The following is a 23,002-nucleotide window of genomic DNA, read 5'->3' as shown; positions in this document are numbered from 1 at the left end:
AATGTTTTTGAGTGCACCTTGCTTTGTCCCAGTTGTATATTTTTTTGTTTTTGGAATAATTAGTTTGGTAGTTCACTTAGAATTCTACTAGTTTTTATCTAATTGTACACTAATGGGGAACAAAACTACAAATGACAAGGAGACTATTAAGTAAAGCTTACCTTATTCCAATCCTCCATTATAGCCTAAAAATAGAATAGAAAAGTTATATTCAATATATACTGTTGATTTTTAATTGAGGTATTTGTGTTATTGCCAATTGAAAAAACATGATCACTATGGGTGGTAAAATACAGACCTAATATTTTCATCTTCTTATTTCATTCAAATAATATATAATAGCATTGAAACAGTAATTTATCTCAACTTTTCTGCACTATTTAAAGTTTAATAATGAACTGAACTAAAAACCTTGAAGATCTGATCACATACCTAAATGAGGTACAGATGTATTCTACAAGCAGGGTGTGACTCTTTCCATCGAACACCAGAACATCTATTGCACTTTCCCAGACCTAAAAATGTCAAAAGTTTTATTTACCAGCATTAAGACACACATAAAGAACAATATACAAATATAGCCTGTGTATGAGGTCGATACAAGGATATATTGACCTGAAAGAAGTATATTGACTGAGGACGAAGTCCGAGGTCGATATACTTCTTTGGGTCGTTATTATCATGTATTGACCTCATACAAAGGCTATATTTGTTATATTATTAATTTCCGACCATATTTATATCAAAATCGTCATTAAGGTTTGTTGGTATTTTCTAGATATTACATTATCTCCTTGACAATAACAACATTTTAGTTGTTATTTCATTTACCTTTTTTTTGACATCTTATGTAATTGAAATTCTTTTCGTCAAATAATTGATCACAGATATCATGTGTTTCAAAACGTTAAACATTATCCTGAAATTCATAACATGACGTCACTAAATATATTGGTTTTTAGAAATTCTAAAAATAACCGTGCGATATGCTTTTTGCAGGTCAATATGCTTTTTGCTATCCGCTGTTTTCTCTCTACCTTCGAAAATATAGTTAAACATGTGACTATCCCTAAACGAATCAAATTGTTAAAATATACGAATTAATAATATTATTAAATATCATATTGCAGCTTCTCGAAACACTGTCTATAATCAACTAGACCAGTCACATTAAATTCAATCATTTTTTTTTATTCTGTATGTGCCTGTCGAAAGACAGGACCTATAAGGTAGTGGATGTAGTTAGAAGCTGTGTACCATATTTATTTTTCCTTCATTGTTGTAGTACAAAGTAGGCTGTTGATGTTTTCTTTTGAAATGTTTCACATTTTATCATACCAAGGCTTTTTATAGATGAGTATATGGAATGGGTTTTGCTCATTGTTAAAGGCTATTGGACGACCTGTAATTATTTATATCTTTGCCCTATGGTCTAGGAATAATTGTATCATTGTTAATCATACCACACCTCCTTATTATCATATGGCATGGGATTTGCTCATTATTGAAGGCTGTTGGACGACCTGTAATTATTTATATCTTTGTCCTATGGTCTAGGAATAATTGTATCATTGTTTATCATACCACACCTCCTTAAGGTAACTTTGAACTAGACAGACTTGTGTCGCTGCATGCAATTGACAGGCTATTTCTGGAATCATGTCTTTCACCGGAAAATATCCTCAATTTGCACGCCTTTATGACGTCATTTACCAGATAGAAGGCGCGCCTGTATCCCTACTCTATTAAAGTTTCAAGTAATTTCAGAATCGTCATTCTGCAGGGTAGTTCAGAAATAATACCACTTAAGGGAGGTTGACCAACTTATTAAATTTTAATTTTCCAAATATTTCGTGCAATATACGATCAAACTTTTTTACCCCTTCATTATAGTCATGTGGTGATGGAAGTCATATGACAGATTCAACTAACTACCGTATCCCGGAACTGGCCTATTGAGGTAACATATTCACTGAGGCATAAATGATCATTCCCTAAAATTATTAAAGCAAAGAAAACTTTCATGAAAATTTTCCCTGTACAATGCACAACAGAAAATATAAGAATGTGTCCATATTACATGGATGCCTCACTCGCAGTATCATTTTTATGTTCAGCGGACCGTGAAATTGGGGTCAAAACTCTTAAAATTAAAAAGATCATATCATAGGGAACATATGTACGAAGTTTCAAGTTGATTGGACTTCAACTTCATCAAAAAGTACCTTGACCAAAAACTTTAACCTGAAGTGGGACAGAAGCATTTTCTATGTTCAGTGGACCGTGAAATTGGGGTCAAAACTCTTAAAATTAGAAAGATCATATCATAGGGAACATGTGTACTAATTTTCAAGTTGATTGGACTTTAACTTCATCAAAAACTACCTTGACAAAAACTTTAACCTGAAGTGGGACAGACACATTTTCTATGTTCAGTGGACCCTGAAATTGAGGTCAAAACTCTAATTTGGCATTAAAATTAGAAAGATCATATCATAGGGAACATGTGAACTAAGTGTCAAGTTGATTGGACTTTATCAAAAACTACATTGACTAAAAAACTTAAACCAGAAGCGGGACAGACGGACGAACGGACAGATGAACAAACAGACGCACAGACCGAAAAACATAATGCATAAAAACTGCTAGCAAGCTACAACTCAACATTATCAAGCTGTTCATCAAATATAAAATCATTCCCTTCCATAGAAGCCAAGAAAAAGAAATTGTAATTGTACAATGAGTGTTGTATAATTCTATTGGTAAACAGGAAGTGGATGTACGGCAGAGGAAAACTGCTTACAGAGTGTATTTTATAAACCCACCACCTCCCACACTAAAGGTGAACACAATACCACAACACCTTGAAAGATTAACAAGGCCGTTTTTATGAATTGATCTTTTTTTTGTAATCTTAAAAAACATATATTATACATACTAATTAGATAAATACTGATGAATGTACCTCTGAGGTCAGCCTATTTTATAAGTAAGGTTGTGTCGTCATCTCAAGTATCTGTGAAAAATAACTATAAATTACATTTACTTGTTAAAGCCTGATATATGTAAATACATATCAATTGTCGTCATCTCAAGTATCTGTGAAAAATAACTATAAATTACATTTACTTGTTAAAGCCTGATATATGGCAATACATATCAACTGTCGTCATCTCAAGTATCTGTGAAAAATAACTATAAATCATATTAAATTGTTTAAGCCTGATATATGTAAAATATATGTATCATTTAAAAATACTTCATTGGTACTTCTTTTTATAATTAACTGTTATGAATGTTCCTTATAAACATATCAATGTTTGTGGGTTATCTCCCTGTATAAACATATCAATGTTTGTGTGTTATCTCCCTGTAAATGCTGTATAAACATGTCAATGCTTGTGGGTTATCTCCCTGTTTCTTATAAACATATCAATGTTTGTGGGTTATCTCCCTGTTTCTTATAAACTTATCAATGTTTGTGTGTTATCTCCCTGTTTCCTATAAACATAACAATGCTTGTGTGTTATCTCCCTGTTTCTTATAAACATATCAATGTTTGAGTGTTATCTCCTGTTTCTTATAAACATATCAATGTTTGTGTGTTATCTCCCTGTATGAACATATCAATGTTTGTGGGTTATCTCCCTGTATGAACATATCAATGTTTGAGTGTTATCTCCCTGTATGAACATATCAATGTTTGTGGGTTATCTCCCTGTATGAACATATCAATGTTTGTGAGTTATCTCCCTGTATGAACATATCAATGTTTGTGGGTTATCTCCCTGTTTCTTATAAACATATCAATGTTTGTGGGTTATCTCCCTGTTTCTTATAAACATATCAATGTTTGTGGGTTATCTCCCTGTTTCTTATAAACATAAAAATGTTTGGGTGTTATCTCCCTGTATGAACATATCAATGTTTGTGGGTTATCTCCCTGTATGAACATATCAATGTTTGTGGGTTATCTCCCTGTTTCTTATAAACATATCAATGTTTGTGTGTTATCTCCCTGTATGAACATATCAATGTTTGTGTGTTATCTCCCTGTTTCTTATAAACATATCAATGTTTGTGGGTTATCTCCCTGTTTCTTATAAACATATCAATGTTTGTGGGTTATCTCCCTGTTTCTTATAAACATATCAATGTTTGTGGGTTATCTCCCTGTTTCTTATAAACATAAAAATGTTTGTGTGTTATCTCCCTGTATGAACATATCAATGTTTGTGGGTTATCTCCCTGTATGAACATATCAATGTTTGAGGGTTATCTCCTGTTTCTTATAAACATATCAATGTTTGTGGGTTATCTCCCTGTTTCTTATAAACATATCAATGTTTGTGGGTTATCTCCCTGTATGAACATATCAATGTTTGTGGGTTATCTCCCTGTATGAACATATCAATGTTTGAGGGTTATCTCCCTGTTTCTTATAAACATATCAATGTTTGTGTGTTATCTCCCTGTTTCTTATAAACATATCAATGTTTGTGGGTTATCTCCCTGTATGAACATATCAATGTTTGAGGGTTATCTCCCTGTTCCTTATAAACATATCAATGTTTGTGTGTTATCTCCCTGTTTCTTATAAACATATCAATGTTTGAGTGTTATCTCCCTGTATGAACATATCAATGTTTGAGTGTTATCTCCCTGTATGAACATATCAATGTTTGTGGGTTATCTCCCTGTATGAACATATCAATGTTTGTGGGTTATCTCCCTGTTTCTTATAAACATATCAATGTTTGTGGGTTATCTCCCTGTTTCTTATAAACATATCAATGTTTGTGGGTTATCTCCCTGTTTCTTATAAACATATCAATGTTTGTGTGTTATCTCCCTGTTTCTTATAAACATATCAATGTTTGTGTGTTATCTCCCTGTATGAACATATCAATGTTTGTGGGTTATCTCCCTGTATGAACATATCAATGTTTGAGTGTTATCTCCCTGTTTCTTATAAACATATCAATGTTTGTGGGTTATCTCCCTGTTTCTTATAAACATATCAATGTTTGTGGGTTATCTCCCTGTTTCTTATAAACATATCAATGTTTGTGGGTTATCTCCCTGTTTCTTATAAACATATCAATGTTTGTGGGTTATCTCCCTGTTTCTTATAAACATAAAAATGTTTGGGTGTTATCTTCCTAAATTTTATGGCCCGGTTCATTAAAATGAGGACCTTGTCATATGAGGTTATTTTTGATTTGTTGACTATATATTGACCTGTATACATCACCATACTTGCTTTGTTGGGTTGCTGTCTCATTGACATATATCTCACATTTTACGTTTGAAACAAATTTCAAAAGTAAATGATCTGATTTAGTTCACATGTAATGTACATTTACCTATAATAACTTGACTGGACAAGGATCACATTGACTGGACAAGGATCTAAAAAATACAAATTATAGATATTCAAACTAAAGACGAGGCTAAACAAGTGAAACTGTGAGCTACTGCTCACTGATGATACCCCCGCCGCAAGTGGATAATATTAATAGTGTAAAAATATGCAAGTGTTCGGTATAGCTGACTTATATAAATCCTGAAACCAAATTTCAGAAATCCTTGTATTGTAGTTCCTGAGAAAAATGTGACGAAAATTTTCAACTTGGCTATCATGTGTAAAATCATACAAGTGTTCGGTAAACAGGAAGTTGTCAAGTGATCAATCTGAAAACGCATCACACGGTATAGCTGACTTAGATAAACCCTGAAACCAAATTTCAGAAATCCTTGTATTGTAGTTCCTGAGAAAAATGCGACGAAAGTTTCATGGGACGGACGGACTGACGGACGGACGGACAGACAGAGGTAAAACAGTATACCCCCCTTTTTTCAAAGAGGGGTATAAAACGAAAACACCAACAAACAACAGTACACAAAACACAAAATAAACAAGCATTCTGACATTATTGCATTGCATACATAGTCCCCTACCATTTAAAAAATCATTGTACTGGAACAAAATGTTAACTTGATCTATAACTTGTCATGGTGTAAACTATATAACAAATATCAAGTCAATATCTTCAAGCATGACAACAAAATGTGAAAAACTGATTATTTAAGTAAATTTTCGAAGTCCAAGGACCATAACTCTGCACAAAATCATCAGACCAGAACTAAATTCGAACTTGATCTGTAACTTGTCATTATGAAGCAATAAACCAAATATTAAATCAATATCTTCAAGCACAAAGAAATCAAGCATGGCAATACATACATGACATAGTCCCCTATGGGTTAAAAAAATCATTGTAATGGAACGAAATTCTTACTTGATCTTTAACTTGTCATGGTGTAAACTATATAAAATAACAAAATAAACAATTATCACAGAGATATGTCTGGCTTTGTTGGAATTTCGATAATGCAAATGTTGAAATTAAAATAGCAACACTTTAACATGTAAGTTTTGCAAATATTCAAAGTCAATGAACCATGACTGAAGGTACATGGCTAAACAATCTCCAATGCTAATACAACTGCATACCAAATACCATTGACTTATCATAAGTAGTTACCTTTAAACAAACCTTAACACAAACTAATACATGTAAACTAAGCAAAATTTCAAAGTCAATAATCCATTACTGAGGGGGCGGGTTCAAATAATCTCTATGGTAATGAGATGTGCCAATGCTAATACAACTGCATACCTAATTTCATTGACCTACCACTAGTTGTTCCCCATATATCGATCTATTCACAAACTGATACATGAAAACTAAGCAAAAATTTCGAAGTCAATAGACCATGACTGAGGGGGGGGGGCCAAATATTCTCCAAGGAAATACGATATACCAATGCTTATACAACTGCATACCAATTATCATTAACTAACCACTATTGGTTCCCCATAAACTGACCTTATCACAAACTAATAAATGAAAATTAAGCAAAAATTTCAAAGTCAATTGACCATTACTGAGGGGGCGGGGCCAAATTATCTCCATGGAAATGAGATATGCTAATGCTTAAACAACTGTATACCAATTATCATTAACTTACCACTAGTGGTACCCCATAAACTGACCTAATCACAAACTAATACATGAAAACAAAGCAAAATTTCAAAGTCAATAGACCATAACTGAAGGGGCGGGGACAAATAATAATTTGACTCCGTCAAGCGAGACAAAAACCTACCACTTCATTCTTCAAACAATTTACTAAAGAAAAGGAAAAATACAAAATGTCATTTATCTTTATACAATGTCTTTTAAAAAATGAGTTATTTCCCTTTGAACAGAAATTTAGTAAATAATAAGTACATTGTATTTCATCAAAAATTTAATTCTAGAGAAAGGGCTTCACCTGAACATGGAGAAAAGCTAAAATCGTGAAAATCGAACTTGACCTGTAACTTGTCATGATAAAACAATACACCAAATATCAAATCAATATCTTCAAGCATGAAGAAAAACTGATTTGCCGGACTGACAGATGGACAGACAGACGGACAGAGCGCAAACAGAAAGTCACCTTCGACTTCGTCTGTAGGGGACTAATAAACAGCTGCGCCACAAGCGCATGATACGCCCGTCGTCTTGTGAAAAAAACATCAAAAACTGTTTTTGGAATAACACAGGGTTGTTCAGGAAGTCATGCTAAGTATATCCTGGCTCATCCTTATTCCTGCTCAATAGGAAGTTTATATAAGAGACAGGAAAAAAAATGCTCACAACATGTTTTATGTTTTTTACCAAAAAGCTCAATAAAAATTCAATTTATATAACTCAAAAATAAAATAAAGAATCATCACGAAAAAGTATACAGATCTTCAGATTAATATAACTAACAAGTGTGTGAAGTTTTATGCAATAATCATAAATAGTTTCTGAGATCTATACGGTGCGACATGTAACCCCCCCCCCCCCCCCCATAGGCCCGTCAAAATTTTGACGGGGGTATAAAAACTGGAAAACTGATTTGCTGGACTGATGGATGGACAGACAGACTGACTTAGTGCAAACCTAAATTCCCCTTCCACTTTGTCGATAGAGAAATAAAAACCTTAAGACTGAGCAACACAAACCCAACCAAACGATGGGGGTGATCTCAGGTGCTCCATAACGGTAAGCAGATGGCACTTGTGTTGCTCATGAATGTAAGTACAAACCCACTGATAGGTCTATAATTTAAAGATGCTTGTCAATGGTTGAATACAATTTTGACCTCTTTCATTGAATGGTTGCTGTCTCATTGACATAAATATCCCAAGTTCACTTCATAGTCGAAAACTCTTATTTTTTAAGCAATTTACATTTTGTTAGACATGTTAGTTAAGTAATCATGTAGTTATGTCACATATTTTTTTGTTTTCCATATATATACAACAAAAGTAGATGAGTGCAAAATGTTAATCCTGTTAGCTCTTTATTATCTCCCCTTTAAGCATTTTAACATTATCAAATGAATTTCATTTGATAAAATAAATAACTTACCGATTCAATACAATTTGACTATAATATTCACTTACCTTTACTAAACATGTATTAAAGCGACTGGACTTGAAGCAAATAAAAACGTACAGTAGATCTTTAAACTGAAAATATAAGATAGCTCTATTACAGTTTCAGATGAATATCGGTTGAACCATATCTGAATATATTATGTATTATATACTTTTTTAGCTTGTAACAAGTATCTTGTCATGAATGAAAGAGATATAACCTTCTGTATATAGTACCATACATAGCTTGGTGTAGGAGTTTTTAGGACAAATTCATAAAAGCATGAAGGCCTGTTATTAGCAAGGTTGTCTAATGGGAGTTATTTTTGTGTCATGTCACTGTATTATTAGCCAGGCTGTCTAATTGGAGTTATTTTTGTGTCATTCTCATGTCACTGTATCATTAGCCAGGCTGTCTAATGGGAGTTATTTTTGTGTCGTGTCACTGTATTATGAGCAAGACTGTCTAATGGGAGTTATATTTGTGTCATGTCACTGTATTATTAGCCAGGCTGTCTAATGGGACTTATGTTTGTGGCATGTCACTGCATTATTCATGTAATTAGCCAGGCTGTCTAATGGGAGTTTTTTTTGTGTCATGTCACTGTATTATTAGCTAGGCTGTCTAATGGGAGTTATTTTTGTGTCATGTCACTGTATCATTAGCCAGGCTGTCTAATGGGAGTTATTTTTGTGTCATGTCACTGCATTATTAGCCAGGCTGTCTAATGGGAGTTATGTTTGTGTCATGTCACTGTATCATTAGCCAGGCTGTCTAATGGGAGTTATTTTTGTGTCATGTCACTGCATTATGAGCAAGACTGTCTAATGGGAGATATTTTTGTGTCATGTCACTGTATTATTAGCCAGGCTGTCTAATGGGAGTTATGTTTGTGTCATGTCACTGTATTATTAGACAGGCTGTCTAATGGGAGTTATGTTTGTGTCATGTCATTGCATTATTAGCAAGGCTGTCTAATGGGAGTTATTTTTGTGTCATGTCACTGTATCATTAGCCAGGCTGTCTAATGGGAGTTATTTTTGTGTCATGTCACTGTATCATTAGCCAGGCTGTCTAATGGGAGTTATTTTTGTGTCATGTCACTGTATTATTAGCCAGGCTGTTTAATGGGAGTTATTTTTGTGTCATGTCACTGAATTATTAGCCAGGCTGTCTAATGGGAGTTATTTTTGTGTCATGTCACTGTATCATTAGCCAGGCTGTCTAATGGGAGTTATTTTTGTGTCATGTCACTGTATCATTAGCCAGGCTGTCTAATGGGAGTTATTTTTGTGTCATGTCACTGTATTATTAGCCAGGCTGTTTATATGGGAGTTATTTTTGTGTCATGTCACTGTATCATTAGCCAGGCTGTCTTATGGGAGTTATTTTTGTGTCATGTCACTGTGTTATTAGCCAGGCTATCTAATGGGAGTTATTTTTGTGCCATGTCACTGTATCTATAAATCAGTCTCATATAACCAGCTGATAATTCTTTTACACAAAGGTGATGATGTATCTGATAAAAATCACTACAATCCTTTTATATTATATAACCATGCATGTATAGCAGTGGTCAAGATTTGTACCATCTCGGGATTTGGTCAACTCATTATTACAGAATATTCAATAAATATTCAATTATCGATCCATTTTTAAAAGGGTGTTCCAACCCAGGTTAAAGGGGGGGGGGGGGTTCCATCTATATGTTCTGATGGTTCGCACCCAAAACACATTCGCACCCCCACAAGTTCGCCCCTTGGCTACGTTCGCACCCTTTTTTATTCAAATGCTGGTTGAATTAGATTTTTTTTAGATACATATATATCAAAATATTTATATATTTTAATGAATAAAAATTCGTGAATTTTTTTAATGAAATATATTTTTTGACTGTGATTAGATGATTAATAGTCAGAGGTACTACTTATACAAGTAATTTTTATTTACTTGAGGAAGTTAAAATAAATATACACATATACAATAATTTGTAGGATACTTGTACAAGTGAATTTTAGTTACTTGTACATGTATATGTATAGAAAGTCATCCTATCTCCTTTCTTGAATTCTAAGAATTTCTTTACTCTAATAGAATTTTAAATTGTCTGCCCTTTGCAGATGTCTTTACTAATCATTAAGGTGTAATTTCATGGACAATGAAAATCCCATTTGTCTGTTATCTTCAGAACACTGCTCATTTACAAGTCCCCAAGGAGCAATTTTTGAAGGCCTTGAGCAAATACTTAAGATCTTTGCAAACAGTTTCTTTGTTGAATTAATGAGATGAAACATTGAAATCTAATAAAAAATTATGAGCTAACCTGGGAAAAATCATTAAAGCATGATTTTACATCGCAAACCTTAAGAATGTTTGTGGGATTGTAAGAAAAATTTACTTAATATACCAGTGAATTTTTCAGAAAATTAAGGGGAGATTATTTAAACATTATAATTAACTTAAATGTGTAAATTTTTTTTACTTCTTCAAGTAAATAAAAATGACTTTTACAAGTAGTACCCGTGACTGATATATTAATTATGATTTATTTAAGATTACTGTTATAAATTGATATTAACAAAGATAATTTGGTATTATTGTTATGTGTCTGGTGTTAAGTAAAATACAAGTAGTTAGTTTGGTACAAGTAAAACAATGAAGACTTTTAATGAATAAAATGAAAGATAACTATTTTTACTAGTTTGTGACGAGTTTGATAGCCATTTGGATTTTTCTGCCCTACTTTAACAAGTCTAATAGACAAATGACTTAGTTTTTGACAGAGGCTGATTTATAAATTAAACTGAAACATTTTTTTTTTGATTTAGAGGGTTTTACAGGGCTTTTTGTGAGAAAAATTTGGTTGATTATTTAGGGAATCACTGAAGCATGACTGGAGCTGGTCCCCTCTTGGTCAGTCAGTGCCCCTCTCCCCCCCTTTATGAAAATTTCTGGATCCGCCATTTTTTTATCATGACAATATTTATTATCAATTCTGTCCAAATAATTCACAAAAGAAAACCTGTTTACGTTTTTAGAATGTCACTATTTTATTTTAAACAATAAAAAAACAAATTTTCTTTATTTAATAAAAAAACACTATCAAAAGGACGATTAAAATAAAGCTTCGAACTTATTCAGCACAAATCCTTTGATGCGAACGTGTGGGGTGTGAACGAGAATGGAGCGAACATGAATTTAGGTAGCAATACACAGTTAGGAGTTTAGTTTCGCATTATGGCCCCTGTGGATTTTTCAAATAGGAAAGTTATTGTGTAATAAAATTCATTTTTAGACAGATGAGTGCTAATATAGCCTTCAAAGATGGTTTATAAGAGCATCAAGATTATTTTTTACATGTTTTATGGGCCGTTTTCTGTTTGACAGTCCGTATTTCATAGCTAGACCGGCCATCGGTCCAGAAATTAATGTACTGTTTACAAATACTCTTTTACTACACAAAGTTTTTGACGCAATTTAACAAAAAAATGAGACGAAAGACATATGATTTTCATTGGATTTGCTGAATGATATATGTACACAGTTTCAGAAAAGGTATTACTTCAAGCAATTGAAATTCTACTTTTAGTCAAATTTTGGGGAAATATGTGACATCTTTCCCCCCCTTTTTGCAATATTTTATAACAAATAAATGCAGATTGTTGCCATGGATACACCAAAAAGAAATTATATTTTACCAGTTTATATACTGGAAATAAAATCTATGGAAAGATTCTGATTACATACATATGCCCATATATGACACAAACAGTAAGCTTCATATTGCAAGAAAGCAATGAAAAGGGGATGGTAAAATTCATAAGGGCAAATAATTTTCAGTATTTTTTCCTAACTGTTTATTGCTACCTTAGGCGAACGGACCCGGATTGGAACCAAGACAACATGGACGTCCGTCTTATATCTTAATTGAATTATCTGTGTTCTCACAATACCTCTGTATATCTTTGAGTAGGTTTTACTAAAATCGTATGTTTTACAGGAAACATATTTTTGTCAGGGGCGCGAAACGGGTGCGTATAATATACAACTCGTTTCAGGAGTTGTTTCTGGGTTACACTAATGACTGGACCGAATGACAGGACCGAATAACAGGACCAAATGAAAAATGCTAATAACTTTTTTATTATTCATAGGATTGATCTCAAATTTGAAATATAATAAGATGTCAGCATTTGAAATTTAAAATTAAAAAAAAATTATATAGAAACTTGAAAAAACATGACCTGACCATCGACTGAGACTACTATAACACACTGTGTTATAGTAGTCTCAGCCATCGATGACAATGACAGGGCCAATATCGAGAATGACATCACAACTTCCTCTCTTCGTAAACAATGCAGAATAGGAACTGCACTACAGAGAATACAAGAACGGCAGAAAATCATTGACGCAGGACACAACGATCCGGCACTTTTCTATAGCCTTATATCAAATATTTTTGTATTACTTTAAAATATCTATTATTTTTGTATTTAATTGAGAAAAGACAAACATAGAATATAATATTTAGTGTTAATAATTTGAGACAAAGAAAAGTGTTAGGATGTTTTTTGTTTGTTTTTTCATATTGTTCATTTCTAATCATGTCTTCATTTCCAGTGATTATTGATGGCCATTCCCAGGCCAAGGGAAGCCGAAAGCCAACGAGGTCATATGTAATAAGATGTGAAAACTCCGATGATTGGAAATGTGACCAATATCCGTGGATACAATATGGGTTAAAAAAAGTGACAATTGGTAGTGCTGTGCTAGAAAAGAAATATTTCAAGATAAAACAACCAGGTTCTATAAGTCAACAATCAGGTAAGAGGAGTAGACCAGTTGGTTCACTTGAATTCAGAAGAACAGCGTTTTACTTCGAAGACAAGAAGAATTTAGTGCTAGTGCATTATGAAGGTGACGAGAATGTGTATACTCCTTTAATTCATGGAAACCGAAAAGAAAAAGAAAATGCACCGGAATATGTTCGTACCGCCCCCTCAGTGTTAAAAGCCATAGAAAAAGTTGTACAAAAAGGTGACAAAACCGCTATAGATGTGTATAGAGACAGTATTTCAAACAGTGATATTCCTGGTGTACAACAAGGTATAATGAACGCAAGAAACGTTAAACAAGTTGAAAACATTGTGCGAAAAGTGAACGAACAGAAGAGAATATATAAGTAAAGATGACATTTATAATCTGATGTTGTTAGCTTACCACATGGAAGGTTATATTCAAGAAATTACTGTGTTCCCGGATTTAACTTCTATAATAGCTTTACCGGAGATGATATCTATAGTTAATCAGCTACTGGACGTAAATACTGAAGATGATCAACCGTTTCTATTCTTCTACGATACAACATTTAAGGCAGTGGCTATTCGTCCGGCTAGCCGGACAAATAGTCAAAAATGTCTATTCATCCGGCAAGCCGGACAAATGGCATGTTTACGGTTTTTCGCTATTTGTCCGGCCTGAGACTACTATAACACATGTGTTATAGTAGTCTCAGGTCCGGCCAAAAATATAATGATGAAGATATAGCATCGTGTTTTGAAGGTTTTAAATAAAGCACGAGTTGTTTTAAAATAATCATATTGTCTAACATCGTTTTATGAAAAAGAACTCATTCTAATAAAAAAAACAAAAAAACTATACATTTGAATCACATTTTTTTTATTCTAATATTCTAAAGGAATTTAGGTAGGAGGGGGGGATGATTCTCTCTTTTATAGTTCTGCCTATGAATTTCATGTAAGGTAAATAGTCGGGCCAATCATTATTGGCTTTTTCTATGATTCCAAAAGATCCTGATTTATTGTTTCTGTGAAGTTTGGTTAAAGTAAGGTCCCCATATGATTATGAACGATTCTTTATTAAAATTGTTCGGCGATTTTTATTTCATAGGAAATTAGAGAAAAGGGCAGGCACGTGTAACCTTTTCCCCAAAAGTAGGATCGTGTTTTCGATAAGATTGTTTAAGAAAAAAATGTGTACTAGTATTAGATACAACAGAAAAAAGGAGGGTACCCCAACCCTGGTGTCTCATTCCCAGTCAAGGCATATCAGTAAGTTCATATATCTCCGTTGTAGTATAACTTGAAAATAATGCATCCAAGCAAGTTTGATATAGTATTTTTTTTCCGAATGCGTTTTGTGTCCATAAGCATGATAAGGTAAATGGGGTTAAATGATCTTAAATCATCAATTTCACTTTGATTTCAGGCTTATTCCTCACAGTTAACATGTACTCGCTATTGTTCCGGAATCACTCCTATATACATTTGTTTAAAGCAATCACATTCTCTCAGGTTTTCTCTATGACATCTTTAAATATAAATCACGATCTCCCAATTCTCAAAACGTCCATTGCATACGCGCGTGTGTTATCCGACACCGCGTGTGTTATCCGACAACTCATCCGGGACACTTTCCGCGTCACATGACACTTTTATTGATATTGAAGATTGGCGCATCCGCAGACGGATGGCCGGACGAATAGAGATTTTTAACTATTCGTCCGGCTAGCCGGACGAATAGACACTCCGAACATTTAAACTCGGAGATTTTTATGTGTCGCCTCTTGTGTTCCGTAATATTATATTTGAGGATCGCCCTATCATGCTAGTAGCATTTCTCATACATGGAAGGAAAAAAGAAAAGGTTCATTCGAAATTTTTCGATTTTGTGTCATCAGTGTTTCCGAAGTTAAATAGAAAGTGTGTACCGTTTGTGACTGACCGGGAACCAGGATTATCAAATGCAATAGAAAAGAATTTCCCGAACTGTGATGTGATAATGTGTTGGAACCATTTGATTGGTGATGCCAAATTCAACCTACAGAAGATGGGTGCAGATCAAACTAACATTGCATTTTATCTTTCTAACATTCGGGAATTACTGCGTTGTGAAAGTGATGAAGAATTCAAGGAGAAAAAGCAGTTGTTAACAGTGAAGTGGTCAAAACCGTTCGTCACATATTTCAACAAAATTGAAAAGGATATTTTATATCATTGTGGAAAGTGGATAATAAGTAAGTATGACAACCTTTATGATCCGTTTTCTTGAGTTACTAACAATCCGTGTGAGAGTATGAACGCCGTTATTAAACGACTGAACAAGTATAAGGAGCTTGATTGCTTTGTGTTATCCATGTACTACCTTCAGTGTTACTACTATACCGAAACAGTTTCCCCATATATCTGGATTTCAACCGACAGGATTATCGCCAGTTTACGATGAAGACAAACAGTGCTGGGTTGAAAGTTTCGGGAAATTCAGCAGTAAGGATACACCCTGTGTTCAAGTTCAACATACAGGAAAGTCGCACTGGGTAACCTCTTTTCAACATAAAAAGGAAAATGCCGTTTATGTGTTAGACAGTAAAAGTACAGAGTTCAAACTTACACCTTCGATGGAAATTCAGTTGTCATCTATTTATGGTCATGGAAAAAGGAACTTACTTGTGAAACTACCTGACGCACAACAGCAAACAAATGGATATGACTGTGGTGTCTATGCAATTGCCAACATGATGGAATATTGTGATAAAGGAAAATTCAACACTCAGAGACGTACCAACTTTATTGAGAAATATATGCGACCGCATTTAATTTCTTGTTTAGAAAAGGGTCACTTTACACCATTTCCTCAACGAATAACATCAAGTTCCGATTTTGTGAGAATATATGCAAGAAGGATTGACAGTAACTGTCAGTGTGGCAAACCAGATGTTTTTGAGAATATGATAGGATGTGAGGCAAAACGTGGAAGAATCAATTGTGCTGAGTGGGTTCATCAGACATGTTCAGGAGTTTTAGAAGATTGGTACTGTGACGAGCACCGTGTTATTTGAACTTTTTATTGTCTTTAAAGTAGTATATTGTATCTATAACTAAGTTGTAAATTTTGTTGTATATTACCGGTCATGATTTGACACGTTTGATTTACAGTTATAAATTGACAAACAATAGGTGTGAAATAAGCCATTAACAAGTTGATAAATTCTAAATAGTTTGTGATTACAGTAATTAGCATTATGCATAGTTTGTTTTCTCAATATATTAAACTCATATCATTAAAAATTATTTCCGTTTAACTACTTAAGGTATGCCCGTGCCTTGTGCAGGATATCTTGGTAGTTTTAAATATTTTAATAAACATAAATAAACATTTTTGCGGACTACTTGAGGTATGCCCGTGCCTTGTGCAGGATCTCTTGGTAGTTTTAAATATTTTAATAAACATAAATAAACATTTTCGCGGACTACTTGAGGTATGCCCGTGCCTTGTGCAGGATATCTTGGTAGTTTTAAATATTTTAATAAACATAAATAAACATTTTCGCAGACTACTTGAGGTATGCCCGAGCCTTGTGCAGGATGTCTTGGTAGTTATAATATCTCATAAAAATAAATAAATGTTTTCGTGGACTACTGGAGGTATGCCCGAGCCTTGTGCAGGATATCTTGGTAGTTATAATATCTCATAAAAATAAATAAATGTTTTCGTGGACTACTGGAGGTATGCCCGAGCCTTGTGCAGGATATCTTGGTAGTTATAATATCTCATAAAAATAAATAATTTTTTTCGTGGACTACTGGAGGTATGCCCGAGCCTTGTGCATGCAGGATACCTGTTTTAGTTTTAAATTTTCCCGAATGTCTATGAATTTAGCGTTTGTAAATATGTTTGATACTAGTTTACATGTATTACCTTTCAGTTATATTTTCAGGTAAGATTATTTCCATCACATAATTTATTTTTAAATGCTTTCAAACATAGACGTATTTTTTTTATTGTTATATAATTTTAAGTTTTCAGTTTTATTTTTTTGTTGATACATGTACATTTCTAATTATATCTATTTGCATTTGTATTCCTACTTTATTTTTTTTCTTTATTTCAGGGTGGGGTACACTGCTAGCTAGGTCCTCGTCCTGTACCCTGGGATGACTATAAAAGGCATGCAGAATGCTAGCAAAACAGTTTAAATTATATTACAGAATCAGTCTTTAGATTATACACAAAGTTAAAAAAGGAATAAAACTAGTCTTGGCTTATGAATTGAATTAAGATGAATAAATTTGAAGTATTTACTTTTACGTCTAGATATGTAATTAGTCAGGCTTTCCTTGTCACGATAACGGTTAATTATGACACTGAGAGTCAACGTACGTTGGTCAAGTTTATTACCTTAAAAAATTGAAATAATCTATTTTTTGTAGTAATTTCTTATTTTTTAATTATCAAAAATTAATAATTTTCTAATTTTGTTATTGAGATAATAACATAAGGAGGTTTCATCGGTCGGGTTATGTCGATATTGGTCAGGTAAATGTCAACGATGGTCAAGTCACATTTTCGCGAGTTTTTTTTTTTTTTTTTTTTTCTAATATTTAAGTATTAACTGTTGAAATCTAATTAATTTTTAAATTTGAAACAAATCCTTCAAGAAATGAAAAAGTTATTAGCATTTTCATTTGGTCCTGTCATTCTCGATATTGGTCCTGTCATTGTCATCGATGGTCAGGTCACGTTTTTGCAAGTTTCTGATAAAATTTTATATATTTTTTTTTAATTTTAAATTTCAAATGGTGACATCTTATTATATTTCAAATTTGAGATCAATCCTATGGATAATAAAAAAGTTATTAGCATTTTTCATTTGGTCCTGTCATTCGGTCCAGTCATTAGTGCTACCCGTTGTTTCTCCGGAAAATCTTAAGTCAGATGAGGTTTTTTTTTCGCGCGGAACCAATAACATTCAGTTTGAATCCAGAGGCTAATTTAGCCCCCCTTTTGAGAAAAAAATTTGATTGATTATATAGGGAATCAGGGGCGGGTCCAGGTAAGGGCGTAATGGGCGTACGCCCCCCCCTTTAAAAAAAAAAAAAAAAAAAAAAAAAAAAAACCTATCGTTATAATCTGCTAGTATGGTATTGAATAACATCAACCTTAACTGATGTACGGGCATGCTCGACTTTATTTCCAAACATCATGAAAGTTCCCTTCTTACTTGCTTTGACGAGCGTCACGTCAAGCTCCACCGAAAGATCTAACTCATCCCTTAAGTTGATCAAGAATGATTTGAGAAGCACCATGAAGGAGGATCGCTTAAATGCTCTGCTTCTTTTATATGTTCACAGAGACATTAAACTTGATTTTGATAAAATTATTGACGATTACGCCATGAGAAATCCACGTAAAATGGTTGTAATGAATCCACTCTAGTAATTGAAAATAAGAGTCCGTCAGTATTTTTCTGTGTTCATTTAAGGTTTTGCGTCAAGGCACAAGTATACTAGAGATATGTATATTTCCACATTAAAGCAATACTCAGAACGAAAGAACTTTATTCTTCAGTGTTTATTTGTCTTGTATCATATGTGTCGTTCAACGAAACCCGAACTTAATCAAAAATAGAGGGATTACTTCATAATTTGATGCTAAATTGTTGAAATTCAGGAGCTTCTGAGCTTCCCCCATGGACCCTCAACCGTAATCACGCCTCTCGTTCATAAAATCCTTGCCTAGGAATTGAAATGTTAAGAAACTCCTTATACCCTTGAGTTTGGAATTTCTCGTTATTGGTCTACTGCTGTTAAGATCCATCCAATCATTTTAATATACCATAGACAATTAATGGAGAGAACTCGGCATAAAAAATGTCACACCCTGACACTTTAACTATAAAATATACATGCTCCAAGTCAGGAACCGTTACATTAGTGCAATTCTCTATTATTTTATGCTTTTAAGCCAAAAAAAAAAAATTTTCGCCTCGCTTTGCTCGGCGAAATATTTTATTCTACGCCCCCCCTTTCAATTATCCTGGACACGCCCCTGCGCCCCCCCCTTTAAAAAAAAAAAAAAAAAAAAAAAAAAAAAACCTATCGTTATAATCTGCTAGTATGGTATTGAATAACATCAACCTTAACTGATGTACGGGCATGCTCGACTTTATTTCCAAACATCATGAAAGTTCCCTTCTTACTTGCTTTGACGAGCGTCACGTCAAGCTCCACCGAAAGATCTAACTCATCCCTTAAGTTGATCAAGAATGATTTGAGAAGCACCATGAAGGAGGATCGCTTAAATGCTCTGCTTCTTTTATATGTTCACAGAGACATTAAACTTGATTTTGATAAAATTATTGACGATTACGCCATGAGAAATCCACGTAAAATGGTTGTAATGAATCCACTCTAGTAATTGAAAATAAGAGTCCGTCAGTATTTTTCTGTGTTCATTTAAGGTTTTGCGTCAAGGCACAAGTATACTAGAGATATGTATATTTCCACATTAAAGCAATACTCAGAACGAAAGAACTTTATTCTTCAGTGTTTATTTGTCTTGTATCATATGTGTCGTTCAACGAAACCCGAACTTAATCAAAAATAGAGGGATTACTTCATAATTTGATGCTAAATTGTTGAAATTCAGGAGCTTCTGAGCTTCCCCCATGGACCCTCAACCGTAATCACGCCTCTCGTTCATAAAATCCTTGCCTAGGAATTGAAATGTTAAGAAACTCCTTATACCCTTGAGTTTGGAATTTCTCGTTATTGGTCTACTGCTGTTAAGATCCATCCAATCATTTTAATATACCATAGACAATTAATGGAGAGAACTCGGCATAAAAAATGTCACACCCTGACACTTTAACTATAAAATATACATGCTCCAAGTCAGGAACCGTTACATTAGTGCAATTCTCTATTATTTTATGCTTTTAAGCCAAAAAAAAAAAATTTTCGCCTCGCTTTGCTCGGCGAAATATTTTATTCTACGCCCCCCCTTTCAATTATCCTGGACACGCCCCTGGGAATCACTGAAGCGTGACGGGATCGGGCCCCCTCTTAGGCAGCCAGTGGGCCCCCACTTATGAAAATTACTAGATCCGCCACTGGAATCCGGTTCCTTACCTGGAAGAAGAAGAGGTTGCAGATGCAGTGATCTGCAGTGGCGGACCCAGGCCTGAGGAGACGTCTAGAGCGTACAATCTCTCCCCTTTTGATCGAAAAAAATTTCTCAGACTCATGCTACTCACGATTTATATGATGTTTAGGGTTACATGCAAAGGAAATAAATCAATAATCTGTGTCTAGTTCACCTGACTGGGTCAGTTTTAAATGTTATAGTCAATGGATACCTGTGCGTGTACAATCAATAAGGACGTTATGCTTATTTAAATACCTTTATCTTTGTTAGCTTTCTATTGAAAGAAGACTTATATAGCTATTACAAATCATTGGGACGGTAACCAAAGACGATTGAAAAACCTGTTCGACTAGTTTATAAATAAATTTATTTAAACGAATAGATATGTGCATCTTACACCAAAATGTTGTACTAAGAAGTCCATCTTTTCTATTTGGTTTACTATGAATTGAGTTAAATAAATTAGTAAACTAATTACTTGAAACGTTGTCCTACTGGCAAATTAGTCCTGGCAGTAGTCTTTGATACTATTACATATTTATTTTTGTATACCAAGGAAACAGATATGGGGCCAGTACAAGGAAGTATTCCTTTACGAACAGATTTAAACAGGGTCGGACCAGTCATTTTAAAAATGGGGGGGGGGGGGGGGGGGGGTTGTTCCAACTATATGTCCCCATTCAAATGCATTGATCGTCCCAAAACTTGAAAAAGGGGGGTTCCAACCCCCGGAACCCTACCCCTGGATCCGCTGAGCATTACAAGGAAGTATGGCCCTTACGACCAGATACATGAAGCAATGTTTTTAATTACTAAAAGAAAGTTGATCAAAAGAGTAGGCTAACTTGTTACAAGTGCCATTAACAATACAATATTTTTTAATAATTTCCGAATTAGGTCCCCAAAGGGAAGGCCTATATGTGTAACATATGATACCTTTCACCAGTGGCGGATCCAGGACTTTCAAAAATGGAGGGCGGACAGAGGGGCACATTAAAAAAAACAGGGGACCCGACAGTTAAAAGCCTGAGAAATGCACATACAACCCAATGTTCAGCCATAAGGTGCCTCCTTGGTACGCCCCTACTTTTATTAATCAGTACAATCAGAGCCTATGATATTCTTCAAAAAAAAAGATTAAATCGTGTAACACACACATATAGATTATAAGATACTTAAATTAATGTCTTAATAATCAATACATATTTTATCAGAAATAACTAAAATTACCTTTAAAAAACAATTGTACACTTGGTTAAAATGAATTTCCACTTTCGTTTCATATGTAAACACACATACATAACGACTGTCGCTAAGTCATTTTTACATACGGGTATCTAGAATGTAATACAATACCATTCATTGCAATACAATATACACATATGTATTTATTTGAACCAATTAAAAATGCCGTTAAGTGATTATAATTGAACATACACCGGATAATATTACAATATTTCATTCATAAAAGAAAGGGAGATTGTATATTTTAGCAGAGACATATTTCATTATCACTGATCTAGTATATATATTTGTTTAGGGGCCAGTTGAAGGACGCCTCCGGGTGCGGGAATTTCTCGCTGCATTGAAACCTGTTGGTGACCTTCTGCTGTTGTCTGTTCTATGGTCGGGTTGATGTCTCTTTGACACATTCCCCATTTCCATTCTCAATTTTAATTTTACATGCATGTGTATATGATCTCTCTCTGATTTTAGTAAGTTCAAGGCTATTAATTTCAAAAAGGGAGGTATGCGATAACCGATGAAAAAACATGCATTTTGACAATTTATTGCACATGATGCTGAGTCATAACTACAAACATCTCAAGGGTTGACAATGTTGACTGGGGCATGGAAATATGGTCACCTGGACTTCTCCTGTTCCGGCAGAAACTTTAACCCTTGATTAAGGGAGGTGTCCGTTTGACAGGGCGGGGATGTATAAATACCCTGCCACATCCGGTCAGAATCGAAGCTTCGTGTAGAGAAAGTAGGTTGGCCCTCTGCACTTGAAATAACACTTGAAACAAATTCGTAAGGGGTTCAAGTTTCCCGTCCTTCATTCCGACCGGCCAACCTATTTGGGACTGATGGTTTCTCGTTCTGAATATGTATTAAATATTTGCCACTGGACGTTTTAAGCAACAACTAATTGATAAAGCATAACTAAAAATTATTAACATATTTCCAAAAATATATTTTACCGTTTTGCTCTTAAACTTGTTTGTAAGATGCACATATTTATTCGTTTAAAACTTAGTCTTATAGGGATTTCAGTCGTCTTTGGTTCACGTGCCAAAAAATGGTGATTGTGGAATAATTTCAGTAAAAAAAGGGTGGGGGTTGGAGTTAGGGGACCGAATAGAGTGAAAAATAAAAAGACAGGACAGAGATTACACTTAAAAAAATGCAGGACAAAATTTTACATCTTAGCCTTCCTTTCACCCCCCTTAGAAATATAAAATGGTTGCTCCCTTACAACAATTATTACAGAACGTATCTCCAATGCCAAACATACCGTAGGTCATAAATGACATCACAACCGTATATATATATATAGTTTGAACAACACA

The 23,002-nt window shown here is 34.1% G+C and overlaps 1 long non-coding RNA gene across 1 annotated transcript in view; it reads right to left on the bottom strand.

The window, feature by feature from the left end:
• LOC134700527 (uncharacterized) overlaps window positions 1-21,762 on the bottom strand; it is a 29,461-nt gene extending 7,699 nt beyond the window's left edge. Inside the window, exons 1-6 of the long non-coding RNA XR_010103918.1 lie at window positions 21,660-21,762; window positions 8,507-8,572; window positions 5,367-5,412; window positions 2,939-3,016; window positions 433-515; window positions 162-185 (exon numbers count right to left, since the gene is read on the bottom strand). This is a non-coding gene — a long non-coding RNA (uncharacterized LOC134700527). The remainder of the gene's footprint in view (window positions 1-161; window positions 186-432; window positions 516-2,938; window positions 3,017-5,366; window positions 5,413-8,506; window positions 8,573-21,659) is intronic.
• Between the last annotated feature and the right edge of the window lie 1,240 nt (window positions 21,763-23,002).

Source organism: Mytilus trossulus, unplaced genomic scaffold (genome assembly GCF_036588685.1).
Source record: "Mytilus trossulus isolate FHL-02 unplaced genomic scaffold, PNRI_Mtr1.1.1.hap1 h1tg000158l__unscaffolded, whole genome shotgun sequence".
Classification (NCBI taxonomy): domain Eukaryota; kingdom Metazoa; phylum Mollusca; class Bivalvia; order Mytilida; family Mytilidae; genus Mytilus; species Mytilus trossulus.
The sequence above is the reverse complement of the archived record's forward strand: the minus strand, read 5'-3'. Positions and strand labels throughout refer to the sequence as shown.